This window comes from Helicoverpa zea, chromosome 21 (assembly GCF_022581195.2).
Source record: "Helicoverpa zea isolate HzStark_Cry1AcR chromosome 21, ilHelZeax1.1, whole genome shotgun sequence".
Classification (NCBI taxonomy): Eukaryota; Metazoa; Arthropoda; class Insecta; order Lepidoptera; family Noctuidae; genus Helicoverpa; species Helicoverpa zea.
The window spans coordinates 11395319-11420864 of NC_061472.1; the positions used below are offsets into that span (position 1 = coordinate 11395319).

At 35.8% G+C, this 25546-nt stretch overlaps 1 pseudogene; it reads left to right on the forward strand.

Annotated features, from left to right (window-relative positions):
* The window catches only part of LOC124641066, a 425796-nt pseudogene that overhangs the window by 394779 nt on the left and 5471 nt on the right, over positions 1 to 25546 (forward strand).

Sequence of the window (25546 nt, forward strand, 5' to 3'; positions counted from 1 at the left end):
GGTAAATTGAAATATTATTTTTTTTTTACTTAAAAATATATGGTTAGCTACTAGAGTTTGTCAACAACAAACTTATAGATAGATTAAAAGCAGGGCTTTTTCATCCAAAACTTCAGTTATTTATCTAAGTCTATAACAGACTCACAGAAACATTCGCATTTTTTCGCTTATATTTGCTCAAAATAGTGACGTAACGTGGATGCAAGAAATATTATTCAATACCATACTGTGTTCTTTTTGTATTATTTGTACAATTACATAAAATCAATACATTACAGAAAAGCAGAGGTACGCTCAAATAGTTCCTCCTCGGTTGCCTCATCTAGTAACAAAACTATCTGTAACATTAATTAAGTAGCGAGTGTTAATAAATCGTAAAGTTTTCAGCTCGAATAGATTGTGCGACGGCTCTTAGGTTTATACTTTGTTTCTTTACTTGAACTTAACTACTCCAGCTAGACTAGCTAGTTACATTCTTATTGTAACCAATAAGTTGAAATTCGTCAAGAGTTTTCCCAAATAGCCCTCTTTAACCGACTTCAACCGCAAAATATACGCGTTTGTATCTAATTAATTATTCGCAGTTAATCAATTCAATCTAGAACGGAATTCCCACTCAATAGCATCTCCAACAAACTGCCAATATCTAATCAAAAAGTTCAAATTGAATTCGTCATAGAGTCATGATCGAATACCATCCAAAAAGACCCCATACTAAATTAACGTACCTATCTAAATTGTAAGTTATTTTTGGCGAAATTTTCTTCCAAATAATGTCCCAGGGCGGATGAAGGGGGGATGAAACAGAATTCTATTAATGTCATGCCTCCCTCCAAGGACCGGATTTCTTCATTTCCTAAACGCCTCTTGGGGTAGAAAACACCCCACTCAGATATTTGCCGCGGAGAAGTAGAGATAAAAAGTCGGGTTTAAATCTGGGGAAAAAATTGACAGTTAAGTGACAATTTTGTACTATCCTATTTTCGTCACTTAATTTCATAGTAAATCACATCACTTGAAAATCTATTTAGCTTGTTACTTGATTAACAGTCACTTCAGGTCATAACTCAAATCCTACCTAAATATCTTAACACCTTAGGCAACCTTAACACACACTTAGATTAGAAATTCATGACTACTCTGAACCGAATCAACAGTTCCTACAAAAATGTTACCCCTAAAATATTTCCTAAGAACCTCCCCAACCCTTCCTCGGTACCAATAATAAGTCTCCGTGATTCAGGAAATTGCCACAACCAGATAAAGGAGTGAGCCGGGTAAAATCAGCCCGACACTGGTTTGTTCCGGAGAGAACTGGTTTACTCTGAATCGATTTTATTCAGAACTTTTGAATGATAACGTTGGTTTGCTTGTCATTTGAAAAATGATGTTACGGATACTAACCTTGAAATACTCAAATGCTAATTAAATTTAAGTCATAATCAAACTTTCTTTGAAAGAAATAGAATTTTACAAAGAAAACAGATACAATAAAACTTATCCAGCTTCAAAGGCTAACATTTTTCATATTTCTCTAAGTCCTAGACAATATTTCCTGCGCGGAGTTTCCACAAATCCTCGGTAGAAAACTAAAAAAAACTTGTAAACAAGAAACAGCGGCCCGCGGCTATGATCTTAATACACTTGGCTAACTCTTTCCACTTCTGTGGCTCGTGGCTCCTTTATTTTTGTTTTTAAACGATCGTTTTCTCAGGTTTTAATTTAAACCTGGTCTTTTTAGGATCTTACGGGCAAAGCCAGAGTGAGATCCTAATACTAATACTATTGGGTTTGGGAAGTTTGCTGGTTTATTATTATAGTAGATTCTTGTAATACCAACTATAAGTAAGGTTGTAATGCTTTTGTTTTTGTGCTAGTAGAAGGTTTTTATGTAACTGGACAAATAGGTAAATAATATGTACTTAGTAGTGAATAATAATTGAATAAGACGCGATGTTGGGCCCAAAAGTCTCATTTATAACTTTTTCCCTTAATTTAAGAGCCTTGCTCTCATAGATACAGCTTCTTTCTTTTTATACTATATGCTAATTCTTGTACTTCCGTATGTAACTACTCCTCGGATGACACCTTGCCTTCTTTCCGTAGATCTTACCTTCTACGACGTGTTTGTTCATTTTAGAGTTTCATCTCTTTAATATCATAACATTGATCCACAAAACTAAAAGACATACGGCAAACTAAGCTGCACTACATTATTTATTATTACCGAATTAAAAAGTTGTTGCTCCATAATTATGAAAACAAACAACCCCAATCAGACTCAAGATTTCGAGAACCAACGATCCAAATACAGTATCAAGACTTCTTAGCAATTAAATTCGTAGAAAACAATAGCAAGACAAAATGCAAGCCAATTAAAAACTGACTTGGAACAAATCCTTAGGAGAGAGAAATACATAACGCTTACATAGAAGAGGGTAGGCAGGGTACCAGGGTAATTGTTACTGGAACATCGCCAAGACGAACAGACAGACAAACTATGTCTTATTTAACAATTTATTGTAGGCTTTTAGTGTAATGGCTCGTTAGTGGCTGAATATGGTATAATTAGTTTTAGGAAAAAATTGTGGGGATTTTTCTGCAGTTTTATTGGTCACATGTGTCTTTTAGCCCTCAAAATAAATTTGAAAGTTGGGTGAGTTTCAGATAAATAAAATGTAGTAAAGTCCTAGGTTTCTAAGTTTCTCCGAATCGCTGATCAGACCTACTAAGGTCCTCTACTAAGATTTTGGCATAAGTGCTTTTTTATATTATAAGGAGACCCTAAAAATAGGTAAATAGGTAGTATTTTACATACAATAGACTCAATCATTTATTTTCACCGAAAAAAAAGTTAGTATCCCAGAATAAATTAATTTTCTCTGTCCGTTTATCACCAATACCATTGAGCCAATCCCAGCCTCCTCAGCTAAGACTATTCATCTATACTTATTCGTCCCGTTCATTATCTAAAGCCACAATAAGATATTAATCCCTCGTGAGGATTACACTCGCGAATTTATTTTCTTATAAAGTGGCACTAGACTAACAAAGTGCCACAGTCTGGATGCGGCATTATTATGACTATAAATCTTAAGAGATTTAGGTCTTGGGAAATGTTTTAATTTATTTATGTGGGTTGTAGTTCAATGATGTATTTAGTTGGTGGATTATGTTGTTTCTTACATAGGAGTTGTTGGTTTTTGTTTACTTAACTTTATTTTTTTCCTACGAGAAAATGATATAGATAATAAGTATGAGGCATAACGCGAATAAAAGTTTGATTTGATTTTGATTTGATTTGCATACTTAGAAACATATCTCAATAATTGGAACATATAAATTCAATATGGAATTACCTTCTCCAAGCAGGTTTGTGCGCTCTATTCTCCTACATCGTAACGTCCGTTAATTTCAACGATTTCTTGCTAATTGCTGATTTCCTAATTAATCACAAGAGAGTTATTTGATTAATAGGCCTCCGAAGGCGCTGCAAGGGGGTGAGTAGAGCGGGAAGGAGGGGGGTATGATTTAGCGATTTTACTCAAAAGACGCCACTTCAGTTTACATTTTCGGGGACTAATTAATAAGTACGAAAGTGTCAAATTCGAACGTTAAGAAACTTGCGTTATTTTTAAGAAGAAGTTGTTTTTATTTAAGATTTTTTTGGAAAATAGCGGTCGTAGCGGAATTTTACTAGCGTCGTCGGCGCTGTCAAACTTTAAGGTTCTTGAAATAAGTTCCTTTTTATTTTCGAAGTTAGTTCTACAACTTACTTAAAACTTATACTTTCGGCATCGTAAAACCATTGACACATCTCTATGCGTGACGTCACAAGCGATATAAATAATTAATTACATTAGAAGAGAATCCAAAAGCAAAGTCAGCCATGCCTCTTCGCTTTTGAATAAACCAGCTCCGAACTCCAATTATGTTAAAAGCTAATTACGTTTAAGTACCCGGTAATTATTGAACAGAAATTCGAGTATCTTTACTGAAGAAGAAAGCAGGTACAAGTGAAAGAAAGAAAGAAAGACCCAATGCAAACCGTGAAATCAAAATACTTAATTCTAATACGAGCAAATATACGACAAACAACAAGAAAACAGTTAAAGTGAGTGCAAAATAAAACTTTGTCAAAAAATCACGCGTGATATCCAAATGGAAATGGAAAAAGCCAGCTGATACTGGGACGTACGGAGAGTGGAAACTGCAAAGGACTCAAAAGGGCCTCAGGCCACAGGCCAACGCCGGGACATGGCCCGGCCGCCCCCGCAGTGGCCTTGCGGGGGCGAAGAAACGAGGCCTTACAGATGTTTGGGAGAAATTTGTTACCAAAGGTGTTTGTTGGGGATGTGGAGGTGACTGGGGTTATAGTGGGGGTTTAAAAGTGGACATTAACAGTTCGGAGTATACGGGTTATAGATATTGTTATAGTAAGCCTGGGTACAGACAGAAGGCCCGGTCCTGCGAGGACGCGAGGTTCATTCATATCAACTTCGTGTTGCTGGCCGAGGTGAAACATTTTGAAAAGGTGAGTTTTTGCAATATTTTCACTTTAGGTACTTTATATCAACGTTATTACAATACTAATTAATCGATTTATTGATTACTAAACAAACTAAAATTAGCAATTAACCGAACAAATACGAGGTAAACACATCATGAAAATTACAATAACGCAATCAAACATTAATTTCATCCCTTAAAATATTCACTTGCGGCTTACCCTAATTCGTTACACTCAGTGTAAATTCAACCTTAATTCCTAGGAATAGGGTTGATATTTGACTGGGTGTAGGTTTGACGGTAATTAGATGTAAACCAGGTTCAAAGCATGACACAGTTATGGTGAATGCAGGCGGGTATAATCGGGTAGAACCGGGTAGAACCGGAGGTATTAATTAACTTTGTCCCTAAGAGGCTAGGCGCGATGTTTGTCGACTTTGAAGGGAATGTTGCAATGTCGGATATTACGTAGTTAGGTTTGCAGGTTAAATTCACAGGGGAAGGGTCAAGAGGTTTGTTTTTCACCTAGTTTTTTGTACTAATTTTATGGCACTCAGCACAATTTATTTATTTGTTCAATTACCTATCAAAATTATAACAGATCTGCTTCCTAAGTGTTTATTAGCTGCTGACGTACACACAAACATTTTTCGTTTATTTACTTATTTTTTTGTAATGAAAACATAGATTTGATTAGGTAAATTAAAAACCAAATTCTATTTAAAACATTTGCCAATTTTAACGAAAATCATAATTGCCATTTCACCAATTTCGCCATAATTTCTTTCCTAATCAAAAATATCATCAGGCAGGCAATTTGGTCCGTCATCGAGTTAAGGACAGTTCACACACTGTAAGCAGAGCGTTTAATCTCGTGAACGCAGCGTGGAGCCCTCGGCACGGCTGGGGCACGCCGGCGGCACGCTCGCCACCTGATTGAGATAACGCGATTACTCGCCGCGGACGCTGCGACTAATTTGTCGAGTTGGATCGTCTGAGTCGGTAGCGTAGATTTTTTTGCAGAATTTTATTTTTGTATATTTAGTTAGGTACCATGTTTTTTTTGGCCGCAACGCTATATTCTATATGTTTGCTAAGTGCTCCGCTGTTATGCAAAAGTGGTTTCAGTGGCGTCACGAAATACCTCGATATACAGCAGATCTTCTTTTATTTTATATAACATCTAGCTGTTCCCCGTAGTTGCATGAACAACCCGGCAAAACCACCGGGTTTGCAAGCGGGTAAATAAAAGCCTATGTCTTTTGGTCAGACTGTCTGTGAATCACATTTAAATTAGTTGAGTAGTTTTGGCGTAGAAGCCCGACAGACAGACTTTTAGTTTCGCATTTATAATACCTATTAGTAAGAATTGAAAAACCTATAATTAATCTTTACTCAGTTTACATATAAATAATTTCCCCTATTTTCATCCAACTGTCTCCAGAATCTCACATTGAAGCTTTCATACAAAAACAGTTGGTTCTCCCGCCATTAATAAACGTCACACTTCTCTATTTAATATGCGAACTACATACCTGTGACGTCAACGTGTAGTGTGTGTATGTGTGAGTGAGGACGAGAATATGCTCCCTGTGTATTACGTAATATGAAGCTGAGGGTATGTTAGATAATCATGGAGAAGTCAAAAGGGTTTAAGTTGAAGATAATGAACTTATAGAAGATATTCTAAAAGTCCCACAGAGAAAGCACAAGCAAATCAGTGGTTTAGTAGTAGTAGTGAAGATAAGTAAAACTAAGCCAAAATCCTCTATATTGCAACTTAAAATATTCTATCAATCACAAGAAGAAGACTTTTTGCCCATCTTAAAGAACGCAGACACAATAAATTAGTTACCAAAGGAGACTACCTCTAAATAAGCCAATAAGCAAAATAATATTTCCTCCGTCACTTTTACGAGAAATGGCTTCAATAATTCCCTGTAAATAGAATTTATATTCAAGTGTCTGAGTGTCTGGAGTGTCGGTATGCAATAGTAATGGTACGTGCAACCTGAGAGCGACGTGACTGGTTTTATCCGGTTATGGAATGTGTGTGTGGAATGTGCAGGGATATGCAGAAGTCCATAGATGTGCACTTTGTTTATATATCTTATTAGTGTTTTCTTACAACGGATTTCAATAAATTATCTGTGAGGGTTTGCTTACCAGCGATAGGAATCTGACATTGCTGTTATAAGGCTAACATCAAAATCCTATTTCTAGGTTATTGATATTAGGAGTTAGCACGCTAGTTTATTTTCTGGATTATCAAACTTATATAAGTTCTTACGCGTCCTATAACTTTGAATTACCTTCTTTAGGTATTAATTTTGTACAAAAACTCCATTATTCCTCATTAGTAATCGAACTCAGATACACAATAAACAAATACAGAACCATGGAACTTCTGTTCTCCCTTATCCAGTTTTCGCAACCGCCAACCGGTGCGATCTAGATTAGACCGGATAAAAAGACAGCTGAAGTATTAGTCTCGGTATGTAGGAACAGTTTGTCTGGAAGACGTATTAACTTGTCTATGTGTGGATTATGGAGCTCCATCAGAGATAGATGAGCCAGCCAATAACACAGTAAAATACTTTGAAATTATTGAAGTAACTACGAAGTAACCCAACTCTTTTATCATTCATGATTCAAAATGGTAAAATGTCTGCTTGGGTAAATTCAACCTTTGTGAGAATAGCAATAAAATAATGGTTTTTAGCTGAAAGCTGCTCTGTTGGAAACATATAACACTTTATTGTTGTTAAAATTCTGCAATGAACATTTATATTTTGAGAAACTACACCATTTTTAGCAAAACTGTTAAGAAACAAGTACCATAAAATTATTAAATTTATAAGGCACTGAATAAGATCCTACAGAGATATCCAAGTTAATACAAGTCAAAACAAAACACGAAACAATAGGAGAAACATTATCCTTCCATCTCGACACTTGGATGTCTGCCCACCCTTACTTAACTAAGGAACAGATAACTTATCCCACTTATCTAACGAAGACGTCACAGTTGCAAGTTTCAGGTGTATCTGGCCCACTTGCGAGATATTAAGTTTATTCTAAGTTACGTTGGAATTTGCGGCTACCTGTGGAAGATGCTTGTCATATTTAGCGGTTTTATCGTCTCTGTTAAATGTTACTTCATTTTCAACGTCTGCTGTGGTTTTACTTGTATCTTTAAGTACTTCTTGAACTATGTTTTTCTTTAAAATATCCTCTTTGTTACTTCTTCTTGGTGAGTTAGTTTAGTTTTCATTGAAAATTCTACTATTAAATCAGTTCTCCTCAGTTGGGTCACTGTACTCTTCCACACTGTCATCGCCACCCCCAGTTTCATCTAAAACTGTAATTACTTTAAACTAACCTTCAACCACAGGATTCCTTTAAATATTTCCGCTCAAACGAACTACAAAGTTAAACTAGATATTTAAAAAGAATTTTCAATTCGATGCAATAGGTGAGCTAAGAAAGTTGTAAAACTAACAAAAGCGAACGTTGTAACGAGTGAGCGAGCAAAGAGAGTTAGGGTGCTACCACATCGCTGACGGTCGCGATTTTTTATCGGATTCGAATGCATTCGGGTGAGAACAACGTAGAGTGACTTTAAGATTTCAGTGGCTGTAAAACTGGTCAGCCATTGGAATTAAAGTAACTTCAAAGATGTAAAATCCGACTTTAAGAAATGTATCTTGTCCAATTTGACCAAATGATTGATTCCAATTTGGATAAGTAATATTCATAAAATCAAAAACAAAATAAATAAAAATTCAAAATGTTTTTCGAGTGTATACCAAGTATTTCGAAGTGCATTTCAATTTTAGTGCCAAAAAGCCTGCACAACCAAGTGTGGGGACACCTTAACTGAGCTCCAGTGGAGCGCAACCGCGACGGGTCGTTATCGCAGGTGGCCGGCCCGGTTATATCCGCCTAAATCCGGTTACAACCCGGTTACCAGCCAGGGATTACTCGCTTGATCCGGTTCCCGGTACCACAGTCGTTTGCAACTTGATTTATTCACTTGGCTGTACCAAGTTTTTTTACTAATGTATTTCCCTTTTTCCGATTTTGGATTATGCTTGATGTATGTTTGTATTTCTGATGGGGTCTGAAATGTAGGCTATGGGAGATGAAGGCAGCTAAATCATTTGAAATTGGCTCGGCTTAATGATGCTTTGTCTAAACGATTTTGAAGGGACGTGAGTGAAATTTTAACTACATTAAATCAACTGTGTGGTGAATTTTAATGGATGGTATTTCAGCGTGTGTATGTTCTTTAATCAAGTTTTCCATAATAATGTAGTAATTAACTAGCAAGTAGGAGGATCGCACTGTTACGCAATTTTGCGCCTCAACCTCTATTTCTAATCTATTAACAAAAACTTTAAAAACGTTTTATGTTTCAGTAATATTTCCAGTAATAACCGAAAATGGCCTCCCATAACCATTTAATCCCAAACCTCACAGCCTAATAATTTCTAAATTAGATTATCCAAATGCATTGCTGTGACAAATATGATTATTGCGAGCATAAATTGTACAAACGCTAATTGTTTCAAGCAAAAACTGGACGCCATTTTATCATGTTGTTACCAGTTATAATTGGTTCTAACCGGTTTAATCCGGTCGTCATCTTTTTAATTGTCACTAATATGATTATGATTTGCGCAGGGTGGTTGTTTTTTTATTAATAGGCTTTTTCTCTTATTTAGATTTTAATTTTCGCTGTATATCAACTGAGCCTAACTCATTTCAATAAACATCGTTTCTTGTAAATCTTAGTACACCATCTGTGCAGCCTTCCGCTTCCATTTTAATTATAAATAATTTATTGTGCTTTTTGAATATTTATTGCCCATCTTCGTATTTTTTCCGTCATGTTTTTGCAATTTCAATTAAAAAGGACTTTGAATTTCCAAAAATCACCATGGCTAAGACAAGATAATTTATTTTAATTACGGGTTTCTATTCAAATATCAGTCCTTTTTTAATAGGATTTACCGAAAATGACTGCAGCAATTTTTCTTTAGGGAGTTTCAACGTTATTTCTGTCTACAAAAACATGCTCTGTTTTCCCGTCATCAATAATGAAATCCCTTACCATCAACCACCTGTCGCTTAACCCTAAACCCATGACCAAAATTTTACTATTCAAACCGCGTTTAGATCCTAATCAAACTCGGCCTAATGTGTCCGGTCAATTTGCAACTACTTACACTTGACGCCCGGCTCCACCCGGGTGTGCCCGGGCATCAAGGCTTTGTTGGACATTATAATTTGTTCCGGGACATATAAGTACGTGAGATTCGTGTTTTGAATAAATCCTCGTTTTAATGTTATCGCTGGGTTTTCTAATTCACATTCGTGCTGAATTTTGGGATGATTCTGTGAGGCCAATTTGATTTATAGTTAAACCCTGTTATCCTGTGTGTTTGAAGGTTTAAGTGGCGGTTGGACGCTTTTAATCTGACCTTGTTTAAATTTTGACGATTGTGGATGTGTTTGTGAATTCAGGTTGAGTAGATTCTTGATTTAATGGTATTATGTGCTCAATGTTTCTAACAGCATTTGCATTAACGTTTTAGGTTATGTTTTCTGCATTCCTTATTAATACGAGATCATACATACCACTGAAACTTTTTTTTCTATGTAACCAGCCCTAATCAAATATGGAAACGATTGCTGTATAAACAATATTATATTCCCCTTTGAAGCTATAGATACACAAATTGTAAGCTAAGCTATCGTCGGTAGCTACACGACATAACATAAGCTTACCACTAACTACACCATGCAGTGCAAGTACACAGATTTCATTCCCAACTTCACAAACTGTCGTTTGAACAAAGTTACATGTTGGTCAAGCAATCGTCAACAACTGAACACATTTCCATACAAACTTGTGTATTTATAGTAAGTGTAGTTAAAGGGTCATCTGCCTAGCCTTTTCACGACTATCTTGGAGTCGGCTTCCAGTCATAACTAAATGGAGTTGAGTACCAGTAATTTACTTGGAACGACTGCCTATCTGACCTCCTCAAACCTGGGCAAATCAATACCCTGATTTGCTAAGACTGTTTATCAGACTTCTGACTGTTCGTAACGACTGCCAAAGAAGTTCAAATTTTGGAACCCACCAATTTCACGTGCCTTCCGAAATATGCAGGAACTCATCACGACAAGATGCTCACCCACCCACAAAGCAACTACAACAAGGGTTGCTTAACCTAATGATCGATATACAAGTGTACCTGTTATGTAGTGACAAGCTAAAGTGACGAGTGTAAGAGCCAGTATTAAGTATAAGCTGCCAGTAGGCCGGCGGAGTGTATCAATTTAACGATACGACCCGGCAGGTTAGCGCGCACCTGTGCCTCTCAGAGACTAGGCGCGCCTTTTATGCCTAACTGTAAGATATTGAGTCAATTTATAGAAGTTGTTTGAATTTTTAGTTCTATAATTGACTGTTTGTTTTAGAGGAACGCCCAAAAGATATATCAAGAAGCAAATGTGACTGTGCAATTAATTAATGTCAAACTATTCATTTATGTACTTGCTTGCAATTGAGATATTTACTGAATTCCTAAGCGACGAAATAGAAACATTGTTACAGAAAATTAATTAATTTATTAAAAGAGTGCTATCTTTTACTCAATTTTAATATAATAAATTCATAATTCAATCAAACCACAAACCCATTCGAGCGAAACTCTTTATAAAACTGTAGGCAAGAACTCGAGAAAGTTAGCGCGTCTACATAATATCTTTGTTCATAACAAGCTGAATAAAAGTACTTAAGTAAATCTGGCAGGTAATAAATCTTTGAGGACCAGGTAAGACGGGGAAGACGAATCGCCCCCTATCGGTATAATGAAGTGTTGCAGTATTCAATGTACCTAAGGGAAACTCATATTTTCTCGACCTTTAGATACAGGCTAAAATGTTATCTGATATTCTTGTAATTGCATATTCATTACGACTTATAAATATGAATTAGGGAAAATGGGAACTTGAGTTGCTTTTACATTTTTGGATACCTTTTTATATGGTACGACTGATGTTTTTTCCTATTATAAAGTGAAAGACTATACGTGAAACTATACACAGCTTGTAAATGGCCCTTAGAAACTAAAAGATCTTTTTAGTTCAAGTTTTCGAAACTTTCCATAAAGCCTTCTACCTAAAAATGTAAATGTTGTATCTTTTTAGGATTTAATAGAATTGTCTCGTCTTAGAGCTTGTTATTGGAAAGTAAGTTGGTAAATTTCCCCCGGGCATGAAATTTGGAGCGCGGGGACCAAATAAATAATGAGTATAGAGATAAACAGCTTTTTGTCAAAGGGAATTTGTATAAGTACTTCCAATATTTAACGAAGTACTTTAGAGAATAAATTATATAAAAAACACAAGTGTTTTAAAAAATACGACCCTTAATACACATCGGGACGGAATAATGTAAGTCATATTTACACTACATTGACATAAAATTAGGCAAATTCTAAATAAACATGAATTAAAAAATGCAACTAACTTTTTTATTGACTGATTATCTTCTTAATATTTTTTGAGAAAAAAAGTAAAAAAACTTTAAATTAAGGCAGACCAACATATACTTAATACATATTGGCAATAAGAATTATAACCTGCATTTTAACATTGCAAAATATTTTGCGGTACATATAACCGTGGACTCAAAATAATAAGCGACTCAAGTAGCCACATTTCAAGTTCTTCGCTGAAGATATTTCATAATATTGTAACAAAGTATCCGAAGTATTGCTATTGCTAAGAGTAATTTTTAAAGAGAATCTTTTATATTGCAAGGGGATACTGTCGACAGATTCCGAATATTTACGAAACAAATTCTTGTAATTACAAGCAGGTCAAAGAACTTATTTCTTTATATTTTGTTCAGGTATTTTTAATAAACTTATACGTATTTCAGATATAAGTACTACAGTCAACATCTCCCTTACTGAATAACGTATGTCTTTATGACACTGTTTGAAATATTTTTACGTATGTGGCAATATGCAGATTTTTTTTTTAGTTTTGTTTATTAACTACATAGCAACATAATAAAATAAATCTTTACAAATCACACCGGGAATTATAAACCGCCAACCGTATCACTATCCAGTTAAACTAACAAACAGTAACAGTCACAGTAAACCGAATTCAATAGCAGAAATCCGGTTAAAAATGGCCAAGTTTTTTCAACCGCCACTGTAATCAACGAACAGTTGGACAATACAAACATTTGTACATAACGAATTTTTAATTAATTCTCGATTGAATTTTATTGAATTTTGCTACGTTTTGCGAATGTGAATGATTTAAACCGATTGATATTGAACTGTAACGATTTTAAACGATTGGTAACTGCGAATCTCGTTATGAATGGTATTATCGACAGTTTAATCCGGTTTCTGTGGCTGTATGATTTTATTCCTTTGCTTGCTCGCGATGAATTCAAAGTGGTCAATTATTTTGGCCTGATGTGTACGACTTTTATTTTTTTACTTAGATTTATCTTTGCAATACCATTTAATATTCCTCTGAACTGAAGTTCCCATGGATATTTAATTAAGTTTACTTGGAAGTGGAGTTAAAGTCCAAGAGTACTAAATTATAATTGTTTTACGCGTTCAGTAATAAAATAAGGCATCATAATTGCGTGAAGGGTCGTAACTTAGTTTTAAGAAGTTAGTTCAGTTTGTTCGTGAACTCCCGCAGGGGACAAACGGCGGTTCCCATACTTCGTTTATATAGCTAAGGGTGGATGATCTTTGAATCAAAATAGAGATTTATAGAAAAGAAAAAGAAAAAAAGAAACTTTATCATTGTAGATTATAGAATTTTTTTTTAGGTGCGATAATGTGTTTAGCAATTTCAAACTATTATAAGTAACTTTTTAAATTAAGTTTATTAACAGTTTTTTTTTTTTGGGCAAATATACTAGGTACATAAGTTCCAATGTTCAGAACCTTAAATACAAACCCTAATTTTCTTCACCTTGCTTAGCATGACAAGCAACATTACTTATCCCTTACAGCTGATTTGAACCCTATCGATTATCCCTACGATGAAATAACAAAGGCGAATCATAGCATTAGGCCGCCCTTATTATAATAAACCCCTTGATATTGTATTATATTATAAGGGCTGCGCGTGAGGCGGCGATAGCTTGAGTAAACAACATCAATATTGCTGGGGTTGTCGTCGCTAGGGGTGGGAACGTTCGATGTAGATAATAGTGTCGATGTTTCGATGTAATAACATATTTACGTAGTTTTTATTGAGCCAGTGTTTCTTGTTACAGTCAAAATAGTAAGAATAGTAAAATAGCAAGTATAGTAAGTGTTAAATCTGTGAAATCTTTTTAGAAACATTAGTTTTTCATGTGGTTATGTTAACCGTAGCATACCGTAGAAAGTATGAAATTGTAAGGTCATAAATAGGAAAAATACTGACACCTTCAGGTTATAATTGTGTGTATATCATTTGAATTTATTTATTTCCAAATATATACTTAACTGTGTATTTGGTAGTCTAAGATTTGCTTTGTATTGTTTTTAAATAAGTGACTATCGATAGAATTCTATCGACATTTACAATCACTACGCTATCGTGCTCGGGTCAGCCACTAGGTAAGCTGTGTGCACAGTCCTCCACAACGCTTATTACTACAAGCTTCCTCATATGGTACACGTTCAGTAATTAGAAGTGCCAAGTTATATACAAGAAATGTTGTGAAGAATATCACGGCTAAATAATATACAAAAATAAAATATATCAAGATTTTCGTCATGTATTTATACCTTAAATTCTGTATATGACAAGCCTGACTAAAAATAAACCAGCATTAATTTAATGTTGTCGTAGAAACTTATGAAATTATAATATTTCCCACTACCCCGATTTTTCTGGCCTTCAGTGTAATACTAAATATCCCCATATTTTTTCATAACCCACTATTAATTCACCGCATAATCCATTGTTCTATTACAAGCACACATTCCCCGACTCCCAAATCCTTCAATCCGTCAATAGTACAGGGAGTAAGCAGGCGTGTTTGTGTTACAAGTTACACGGCGATCAGTTATTCATGAGTTAACTAACTGCCGGTCAATAATTAAACTTGTTGTTTGATCCGGCCCGGGTAAACAGTTTGTGGTTTACGTATTACTGCCTAAACTTGTTCGAACAATGGGGATTTGTGTGGATTTTGGTTATTTTTGTCTTGGTTTGTAGATGTAGAATTTGGTCATTATTTTATTATTCATAAAGTTACATTTTTTGCTCTAGATATTTTTCTAATTGCATATAATCATTTATTTATACCTAATGCAACTGAATCGCATGTAAGTTATCTTGTAACATTTACTATAGTTATCGGCACGAATCTTGAGCTCCGACCTTCACCTGCGCAGAAGTAATTTATTGGGTCTCTTTTGTGGTATGAAGTGAGGCGGTGATTGGCTCTCAGTGCATCGCGTCATAGCCGTCACTCGGGATTGGTTCTTTGCTAATAAATCACTTCTGCGCAGATGTAGGTCAGGGCTCAAGATTCGTGCCGATAACTATACCATATTGCCTTTTAAATCAAAAGCCAAAAACCACTCCATGATAACCTAAAGCCGAAAACAAACGAGCGACTAGTCGCAAAACCTACAGCAATAAGTGTCGACAATTTGGTCGCAGTGCTAACGCGACGATGGTAAAGTCGCACAAATAGACCACTTATGTCTGCTGTGGAAGCTACTTTAACTGGAGCTCTTTACTACGGGAGCTGGCAATGCTATGCGATGCTATAGCTATAAATTACTGTGCAATAATTGTGGGATATCTAGAAAAATGCCTTGTTTTACCCTCTTTTAGGAATACTGATACTTTGTTTTGAAACGCATCTAACCAATCAATGGCAGCATAACTGTTAATGGATCTGGAAGCCATCTAGAACAGGTATTCGATACCGACTTAGGCTTTCAATATCTGAAAAAGAAATTCATAAAGTCCTAACAAAACATAGCTCTTGTCCAATCCTAAAGTACCAACATTGTTCGCCTCGCTTTCACATAGGACGAGACCTAGGCTATGACATATCTGTGTTTTTATGAAATCACAGCATGAATAATACATGGCATAGCATTACTGCGGCGTAGCTTCAGTAATAGGACTCTGTTCGTTTTGTTACAATGCGGATGAAAAGAAAATATCCCTCTGTACTTCAAGTTCATTATGAAAATGGATTTTTCTATTTGATATTTGTGTTCGATTGGTTTCTTCTGGGCTATTGGTGGGTGATTTTTAATGTTAAGCGAGTGGATGGAGTTGTTTCTGTACATGGCGATTTTTAACTAAGTATTGTGTTTTGCGGTCGTCTTCTACATTACCACCCGAATCTGAATTACCATCAGGATATTGAACTGCGTTGTTGGACTTTAACATATTAGAAAGAAGAAAGAAATATAATAAAGTCGTTGACCTATGCGTTATTGTTCATTCCTAATATAACCGCATCCAACTTAATGCACTTTTGCACCACTTTTTAAACATTTATTATATGTATCATAAACTATTTGATCGCCCCTTGAACGGCGCATCCCTGGCATGCTGCAAAAATTGGTGTCGAAAATGTTTATACGATACCTTTTTCAACGCAGTATCGTTTATGCCCCTGAAAATACTTTTTTTTAATGCACATACATAACTGTCACGTCACTGATAAAATACCGAATCAAAATCACATAGGTACTAACTCTTCTCCATCATTGTTGCAGGACCTTCAATCAGAGATCGAGACACACCGCGATGTGTACGCGTCGCTCACGGGGACAGGACGCCGACTCCTCGGCTCCCTGTCCTCGCAGGAGGATGCCGTCATGCTGCAGAGGAGGCTCGACGAGATGAACCAGAGATGGCATCATCTCAAGTCCAAGAGTATGGCTATCAGGTTAGTACAGACAAAGATTGTGGTTTGAAAGTGCCTCCCCTAAAATTTGGTAGCACCTGTGATGTGTTTCAAGGGGATCGGTGAGGAGTGACAGCGATACTGACGTTAACAAGGCAGTTTGAAGTATAAATATGTACATACACAAATAATGCTTGATGTGGACCTATCCTTACCTATCTATGCTATATATTATAAAGCTAAAAGGTTAGTTTGTCTTTTTGCTTGAACGCTATGAACTACTGATCCGTTTGTAGGTATAATTTAATAATTCTATCAATATTAGATAACCCATTTATCAAGGAAGGCTAAACTGGTGGCAGAAGCCAGTGTTCTAATATTATTTACTGGGTACTGTTTACAAGTACTAAGCAATCTAATAAGAGAATCGGGTTGTAGATAAAATGTCATCAGTTGATATCGTTAAAAATACAACAAATCAGTGAAAACCAGTGCAATCGTTTATTTTATTCAAAGAAAAACTCATGTCAAACAATCGCACAGTTTCGCGCCAAACGGCAATCTGTCATTCATGTATGACGTTTAAAAATGTTCGTTTGGAAACGTTACGAGTTCCAACGTAATGAAAAACTGAGGTTTAAACATAACAAATAGCTTTCAGTTTTAAACGGTTGCCTCTTTGTACTTCGTAGTTTAATATTTTAACTATATTTTTGCACATAGGTATTTATTTTGATTTAAATATACTGAGTAGCTTTAAGACAAACATTAATCGTCGTATGTACCACAAAAACTTTTAAGCGTCTGTTGAACTTATCTAGAAAAATGACAGATTATGACGTTGAAATAAAGTCCGTTTTGCAGCCACATTTTTTTAGACCAGTGTTCAACAGATGTTTAAGTAAGGCTGTAACAATACATGTCAACCACAAAACACCAATACTCCCAATACGCAACATCAGAAATTGTACTGATCATACGCCACGCCACGCTACGCCACGGAGATCCTAAAACAATCAATATATCGTGTAAGCCAATAACAGGCCGTTACCGGAGGCAATCGGCACTGCAACCGCCGCACGACTGGTTGCTAAATCAATTACGTCACTGGTTTCTCGTCTTAATTGCTATTAATGTGCCGAATTGTGCATATGCTGTGACAGTTGGTAGTACGCGTAGGTGGATGTACAATCTTGATCGTTTTTTTGACAAAAGTGATCAGAGCAGTATTTGAGCAGAAGGGTGGAAAATTTGGTCGTTAGTGGGATTAAAATGTCTAAAACAGATATCGACAGTTCAATTATCAGTATAATTATAAAACAGTTAGCAAACTCAATATTCAAATGAGGTCTCACTGTGTTCCACAATAAAACTTTGTAAAATAACGTAACGCCTTCGGATTTAAATAAACACACCTCTAAAATTCGAACCACAAAAGCCAACAAAGTTAAAAATGGAATATGCATTTATGTGCAAGCCATTTGCCATAGAAAGTTCTCAAACTACCCGCAACCTTCCGAACTAAAAGTAGAAAATGAAACTCATTTTGCTGGACCAGGAATTAATTTGCAAAGTGTCACAACATCGCGCTGCGTCGATGGAGAGGGTGGGGGGGAGTTTACAACTCTTCCCCCCCCCCCTCAACAAATTGTATACACTTACTGCTGAAGGTTTTTGATAGGAAATAAATTGGAGAGCTAATTCTATTTGGGATAGATCGATCTTCGGATAAGCTTTGTGGCGGGGGGTATTAAGCAATTATTTGCTTACTTATTTTGTAAATTGGTTTTAGGGTTGGTAGCAGACAGTTCTATAAAAATTTAATCATCCGGCTTATCGTGTTCATTAATAGGAAATCCGATGGCCAGATGGTAGCCGGGAAGTTTTGAAAATACATTCAATACTTATTCTTACATAACACCAGCTGATACACCCGGTTTCACCAGCGTTCTAGAGAAACTTTTTTCCGTACTCGGACAAAACATAGTCCATATTCAGCGCAGATAGTGTAGTTTCTTAACAGTGAAAGAATTTTTCGAATTGGTTCCGTAGTCCCAGAGCCTAGTCGATTCAAACAATTAAATATTTCCTCTTTATATATTAGTATAGAAAAGTACTTTAAAACCTTCACACTGAGACACGAAAGCTTAAAATTAACCCTGAAACTGCGCTCGCACGTGGGACGTTAAAAAGTTGAACGTATTTACAGACGATGAACAAAAACAGGCCATTAAGTATTATTTATGGTGTTGGCAAACATGGCGACTACCACGTGGGTAATGCGGGAAATATGGCGTTTTGTAAGTATGAATCATGGGGTTTTATATTACCTGATTAAATGCGTAGTTTAATTTGATTAGATGGAAAGATAACTACAGGTATTAAACAAACTCCATGTTTACTGATTGAGATGAAAATATCATAAAATAATAACTTTTTCTTCTCGTTAAGCATAACTCCTTCCTTACTAATAATGCAATAGTATATGTTCAAACGATTTACTTGAAATTCCGTATGGTCTAAGAGCCTTAGGACTATTTTTATTCCGATTCGTTACGCTACTATAAGTATATTTTTTCATGAAAATTCAGTTATACAACTATTCCATTGAATTCAACCCGAAGTCTTAAAATGCGTCTATTACATCAGTCAAAACATTTAGGCCAGTCTTTTAAACTAAAAGTCTTCTATCCTTCTCCGATATTAAAACTATTAATATTGTCCTTTCTAGCGCTAAAAGGGTTGACGGGACTCACTGTTGTCAATTAACAGAAAATTAGATATTCACTTTGTCGAAGGAATTTATGAACTAAAAGTAACTTTCAGAGTATTATTTTAAGAGGTACCTTTTCTTTTGAGAAAGTCAGGCGTTCTCAAAATGACTATTATTGTGTAAAGGGACACTGTTATAGATATTATCAAGAAGTAATTGAGTTTGGTGCTTGTGGCGATGATAATATAATTTATAGTAAAAGGATATTGAAGGCAAGATGGAGTGTTTTAGGAAGATATGACGTATCAGATTGGTTCTTGTTTACGATCAGTGATTATAACTGGAGCACGGAAATAATAAGCAATAGATTCACAAGTATCAAGTTGTTATGGTCACTCTATAAATAAATACGTTTGGACACAACTGTCTCTTTTACGAGTACATAGAATAAAATAGTGCTAGATTGACTGAAAATGCAATTTTAACTGGAGAAGTTTATTACTCATTTTTTTTCAGTTTGGTTCAGAAACTAATATGGTTGATTAAACAAACAGTCTAAACTCATAGTACTGTTAATGAAAAAGGCACCTACGTAAAATGAACGATATCCAATTAAATGAGAAGTGCAAACAAGTAGATTTATTTGCAAACGGTACCGATCGCTGGCTCCATAAATAATCCTTCGGTAAAAAATTAAATTTTCGCCTGTGTAACGGTCATTCGTAATAAAGGCGGCCATTTTATGTGTTGGGCCAGGAAAACAGCGTGCAGGTAAATTTTATTAAAGTAGAGAAAAATTTCGAAACATGAGTTCCGAAGTAAAATTAAAAACTGCTGTGAATTTGGCCTAAATGACTCCGGCTGACTCCGTATGAAATAGGAATTAAATTTTCCTTGTAATTCAAACGGTGCAATAAAAGTTGACCATGAAGTCACAAAGTATTAAGAATCTATGCTGAATATTAGGGGGAAAATCTCTGACTCGTTTTTTCTCCCGCGCTTCTAGTGGCCCTACCGATCAGTGAATTAATCATTCAAACTTAACGACGTGTAATAAATCTGAAGTATCCCCGTCGGGGAATCGAACCGTCGACTGTTCGTACTCAATTATGATGTGCCATCTATGTAAATTATATTTGCTTTTGTTTAGCTGTGTTTTCATGTTAATTCGATCGTATTTTTCTGCTTTGGTAGAAGGGTAGCTTAATATAAAGCTTTTTATAGAATGGATTAAAAGGTAGTTATACGATTAACATATCAAACACCATTTGTGCGATAAAACAGAATTTCATATTAAAAATAAAACTTTACCCGTCAAGGAACGGGTATTTTTTGCACTGATAGAAACTATATAAAATTATTTTAAGCCTTTATTTATCCGCTGAAAAGTTGTACCTCTTACGCGGATTCCTGTTTGGTGCGGTGACAGTTATATTTTGATAGTAAAGTTGTATAATAATAATAACTTGGTTATATTGTTATGTGAGGGAAACCGTAAAAAGGCGATAAAGTTATATAAACAGGTATATAACAGACTTTTATGTCACTAAACACCTACTGCTTATATGACACACATGCAGATTCTCTTTTATCGAGCTTGAGGCGAGGTCACATTGTGAGCAATTAGCGGGATAGTGACTACAAAACAAGCAATTTTGTCAAGAAAAATTGGGTAATTATAAACTTTGTTGGAATAGACTTATACTGAAAAAAATACATTACGGGAAAATGCAGCAGAAAGATAAAATCGACTGCATTACTCCAACGTTGTACCCAGTATTTCAAATTAATTGCCTATGTGTATACTGGAGGATATTTTTATGATGTTTAAAGCCAATGCATAAACCCTATTTCTTCGTCCCAATTACGAGTCCACAGGAATTTTACAGCCAATCGGGATAGGAATCGAACCTGCTTTATAGTTCCTACCGCAGTACTGTGGCACTTTTATCTGCACTATCGCATGTAAAGTGGGCCATAAAGTCGGCGATACAGGCTGCGCAGTGAGCAGTCACTTTAATAGCTGAATTCTTATAGTGGGGCGTTTTATGAGACGTTATTGTGACTTTGAAATGGGAGATTGTCATCTCAATCTGCATGTTTAGGGAGTAGTTGATCGATATATGAATAAATCTTGAATTTCTTTACAAAAGTAATGTAATGTAAAACTCTTTTCCTTGTAACAAACAGACCTTTACAGTCACCATTTTTCTAAAAAACTCAGTTTAATTTCACTGGTTCCAACAAATCAACATTCAATGCCCATTCTATAGTACTTAATGCGTTAGTCCATTCTAAATCTACTCTTAAATGTACATATATTAGACAGCAACCTCATAACTCATGCAAAACAATAATCTTATCAAAAATTAATCATGTAATGTAAATAGTCCCGGTCCGCTGTAAGCCGCTCGGTTGGTTAAACCTTCGGGCCGGTTCATGTAGAACTTATGTCCTGCGGTCGGTACGCCCTTTGTGTGGCCCCACTGTCCTGTTTGTATCACTTTGCTGTCAAACTTTAGGGATTATAAAAGGATTCTATGGTGCTTTGAAATGGCTTGTGTTGCGTTTAGTTCTTTAGTTTTATGTATTTAAATTATTAGAATAAATAGTGTTGTGATTAAGGAAGGTGTTGATGCTTTTTTTCAAGATCAATAGTAACATTGACGTGGGAGTTCAATGTAGTAATATCTTTACATAAATTCCTTAGCTTTTAGCACATAGTACCACCTTAAAAGTTACATACTCCTATGTGCATTTAGTGAGAAAATCTCAACACAAAATGCTCGCTTGTCAGAGTTTTATCAAATCCGCCTGACAGCCTCTGACATGGAATTGTAACTATGACTGCTGCGAATGTAGCAGCCGGGGTTGACGGCTTAACGTACCCTTCGAGGCACTGGGGGGTTAATGACAACTACCTGACTAAATGTGTATATCTGTCCTACAACATATTATAGTAATGTAATAGTAGGCAAAATAATGGCAAAATGAATTAGATTCTATGACATGCTTTTGAAATAAAACGGCTGACCGAATTGAAATTGTTAAAAAGATATGTATCAAAAGAAAGAAAAGATTAGTGTGAATTCACAAGTATGATATTGTACATACTTCCATATAAAGTTATTTTTTATGTTAAAGTAGTTACGACGTTAAGACATAATTAGTTCTAGCAACACTAAGCATAGTAACATCGTTTACATATCACTTGTCGGCAACTTGATTATCGCCTTTGTGCTAGTTGAATATAATATTATACATATAACTAAACACAATGTATGTTAGTCTGTTACAAAGCAATGCTCAATCAATCATGTTTGCACTGAATATAATTCGGTATTTCTAGCAAACTTAGTTCATCGTGTTTCGGGGATTAAATAAAAGTTCCGTGAAAGCTCTTGTGTGTGAGTAGGGATGTGCCGCTGTAAATATCGATAAATTATTTTAAAATTAAATGTGAATATTTTCGTCCCATTATCATCATCTCCCGAGCAAATTACCAATTATGTTGGGGTCGGCTTCCAGTCTAACCGGATTCAGCTGAGTATCAGCGCTTTACAAGTTCATCCAGCCAAAAATAACAATTAAAATCGTTGTAAATATTTTTTTTTAATTACAAAATGTATTTTCATTCTTAGAGATCAATTTTCATAAAACTGTCCAAACCCTGTTTTTGCTACTTTTACACCAGTTTTACTCCACAATAGAGATAATCTAACATCGATACTGTACTCCCAGCCCTACCGTTATCCAAAATCTCTTCGGTATCACTCGAGTCCGGGCAACGCGGCCAAATTTCAACAATTGTACTTCCTTTTGTGCCGCGGCCAAGTTTTTGAGTTATAGCCTGGCTCCCTGCTTACCTCGCTGTACTTTATACGGCTTCATTTTATTGGGGATTAGCTTTATAGCGATCTTCCGGAATGGGGATTACAATGAAATGTTCAAGACGCTTGGATTCTAATTACTGCTCTCGATTTGCTTCGGAATTTGAATGTGAAGCCTTTTTTGTGTAAGACTCATTTAAATCTCTTCTTAATATAAGAGGAATCTTAAAATTTCAGTAAGGTCATCATCATCAAATCTTTCTTACAATCTGCTAAATACCAGTGCTGGGTACTGGTGGACTTTAGAGATATTTATTTTAAAGATTTTAGGGATTTTACAACTTAACATCAGACACATCATTCCTTTATAGAACAGGTGAATACCAAGTAGCTCTTTCAAGAAACCTACACCTTCTTTATTTCCACTTCACTTTTCTTCTTCCGTCCTATACTAACAGTCTCATCTTCCTTTTCCACAGGAACCGCTTAGAGAGCAACGCAGAGCACTGGTCAGCTCTGCTGCTGTCTCTCCGGGAGCTCACCGAGTGGGTTATCAGGAAGGAGACGGAGCTGAACGCCCTCGCTCCACCCAGGGGTGACCTGCCTGCACTGCTTAAACAACAGGTATGCTTTGAATTTTACACTGGATTTTCTGGTTCCTATAAACAAGAAAGGCTTCTTATTGCAATTGGTAGTTTTATGATCTGTAATATCACAATAAGGAACGCCCAAACTAGATTTACCATCTGTGAGGAAAAGGCATCGTTTATTTTATTAGGAACCAGGCCTTACTCAATCAATGAATTTTGGTTGCCTTCTTCTGGACAAAAGATGCCTCCCGTAGTGATAAAAAATATAATCGAAATAGTAGTAGTATAGTCGGTTAGATAAATGAAAGTATAATTTAACGAGCTATAGATATAGGCAGTTCTGGTGCTCAACGTGCAAAACGACGCCATTTTGGTCACAGTTCCACCACAAAATGGCGGACGGAGCAATTCGGTCAAGAGTAATTGTTTGGAGCCGGCAACTTGTTCGAAATTGCTTTAAGAGCTACTAGTAATAAACTCAGGAATACTGGATACTAAATTGTTCAGTGTGTTTGTTTTTATTACCACTGGAGCATCTGTTGGTATTTAGTTGGCTTTCGAACAAAGGTGGACTGCAATTTACGTTATTGACAATTATATAAATGCAATGTTCTGCAAGAGATCTAAATGAAGAAGTCGTGGCTTCAATTTTATTCTTCTGACTTTATTATATGCCCAAGCATCTTAATCAGCTTCACACAGAAAATATTTAAAAATGAACCAAAACTATCATCCATGACATACAAAAAGTTGTTGAAGCTGAAATTATTGTACACCATAAAGTTGAAACCAATCCTATTAGCGATAATGGATGTGCAAACATTGAACAATGTCACAAATCGGCGCAAGAGTCAACTGTTTATGTAAGTGATAAACAATTTGACCAACACCGAACCATGGATCGAGGGTAAACCACACCATGGCGTCATTTTGTGTGAAGACACAAGCTAGTGAATCCAGAAGGAGAATCAAATTATTTTACATAGAATTTTGACATAGTTGGTCTCTCATTTTTGCATAATAAAATTGATAAACAGTCTGACATCCTTGTCGCTTATAATGCTCTCAAACAAAAGATAAACTTTCTGATAACAGAAATAGAACGAAGAACTAATTGGCACATTAGATGTCCAAGCAAGGAATAGAAAGAAACTTATGGTCTCTTGGAGTCGTTTTTCAGCACTCTAATTGCACTAATTACAAGCAGTACTTCTGTATGAACTTGCTCAATGACGTGAAGCAACAAAATGGCTGAGCTTAGTGGCGGGAACGTGTGGAATGTTAACAAGCGTTTAAGGGTACGGGTAATCGGCCCTAATCGAATTTTGTGGCTAATGTTCGGGAAATATGGGCTTCGGGAAGATATTTTATTAAACTAACACGGTCTTACCACAAAAACTTTTAAACGTCAGTTTATGCCTTGTCTAAAAAAATGTCAAATTATGACGTTGACATATGGTTTATTTTGCAGCCAAAATTTTATTAGACAAGTGTAAAACAGGGTTTAAAGTTTTTGTAGTAAGGCCCATAATGTTTTAGGAATGTCCGATGTTTGGCAACTATTCCTTAATACCTTGTAAGGTTTTAGGCTGTAGGTTTTGAAGTGGTTAAATATATTTTGAAAGTTCTAAGCCTTTAACGTGGTATTTCGTAATAATCCACATCCAAAAAGTTGTCGACAAAAATATGAAGCTATTACATGCTTTTAACTTCAGGTATCTTCAACAAAAAACTACAGAAAATACCATTGATTCTCTGACATATACTTAATCTTTAATCTCTATTCCAGGATGATCATCGAGCTTTCAGAAGACAACTGGAAGACAAGCGACCAGTTGTCGAGAGCAACCTTCTGAGTGGCAGACAATACATCGCCAACGAGCCGCCTCTGTCAGATACGAGCGACACTGAAGGTATGTGGTGACATCTAGCGGCAACAAAAGTAAATATTAGCTTCTAGTTCTTATTGGCGATA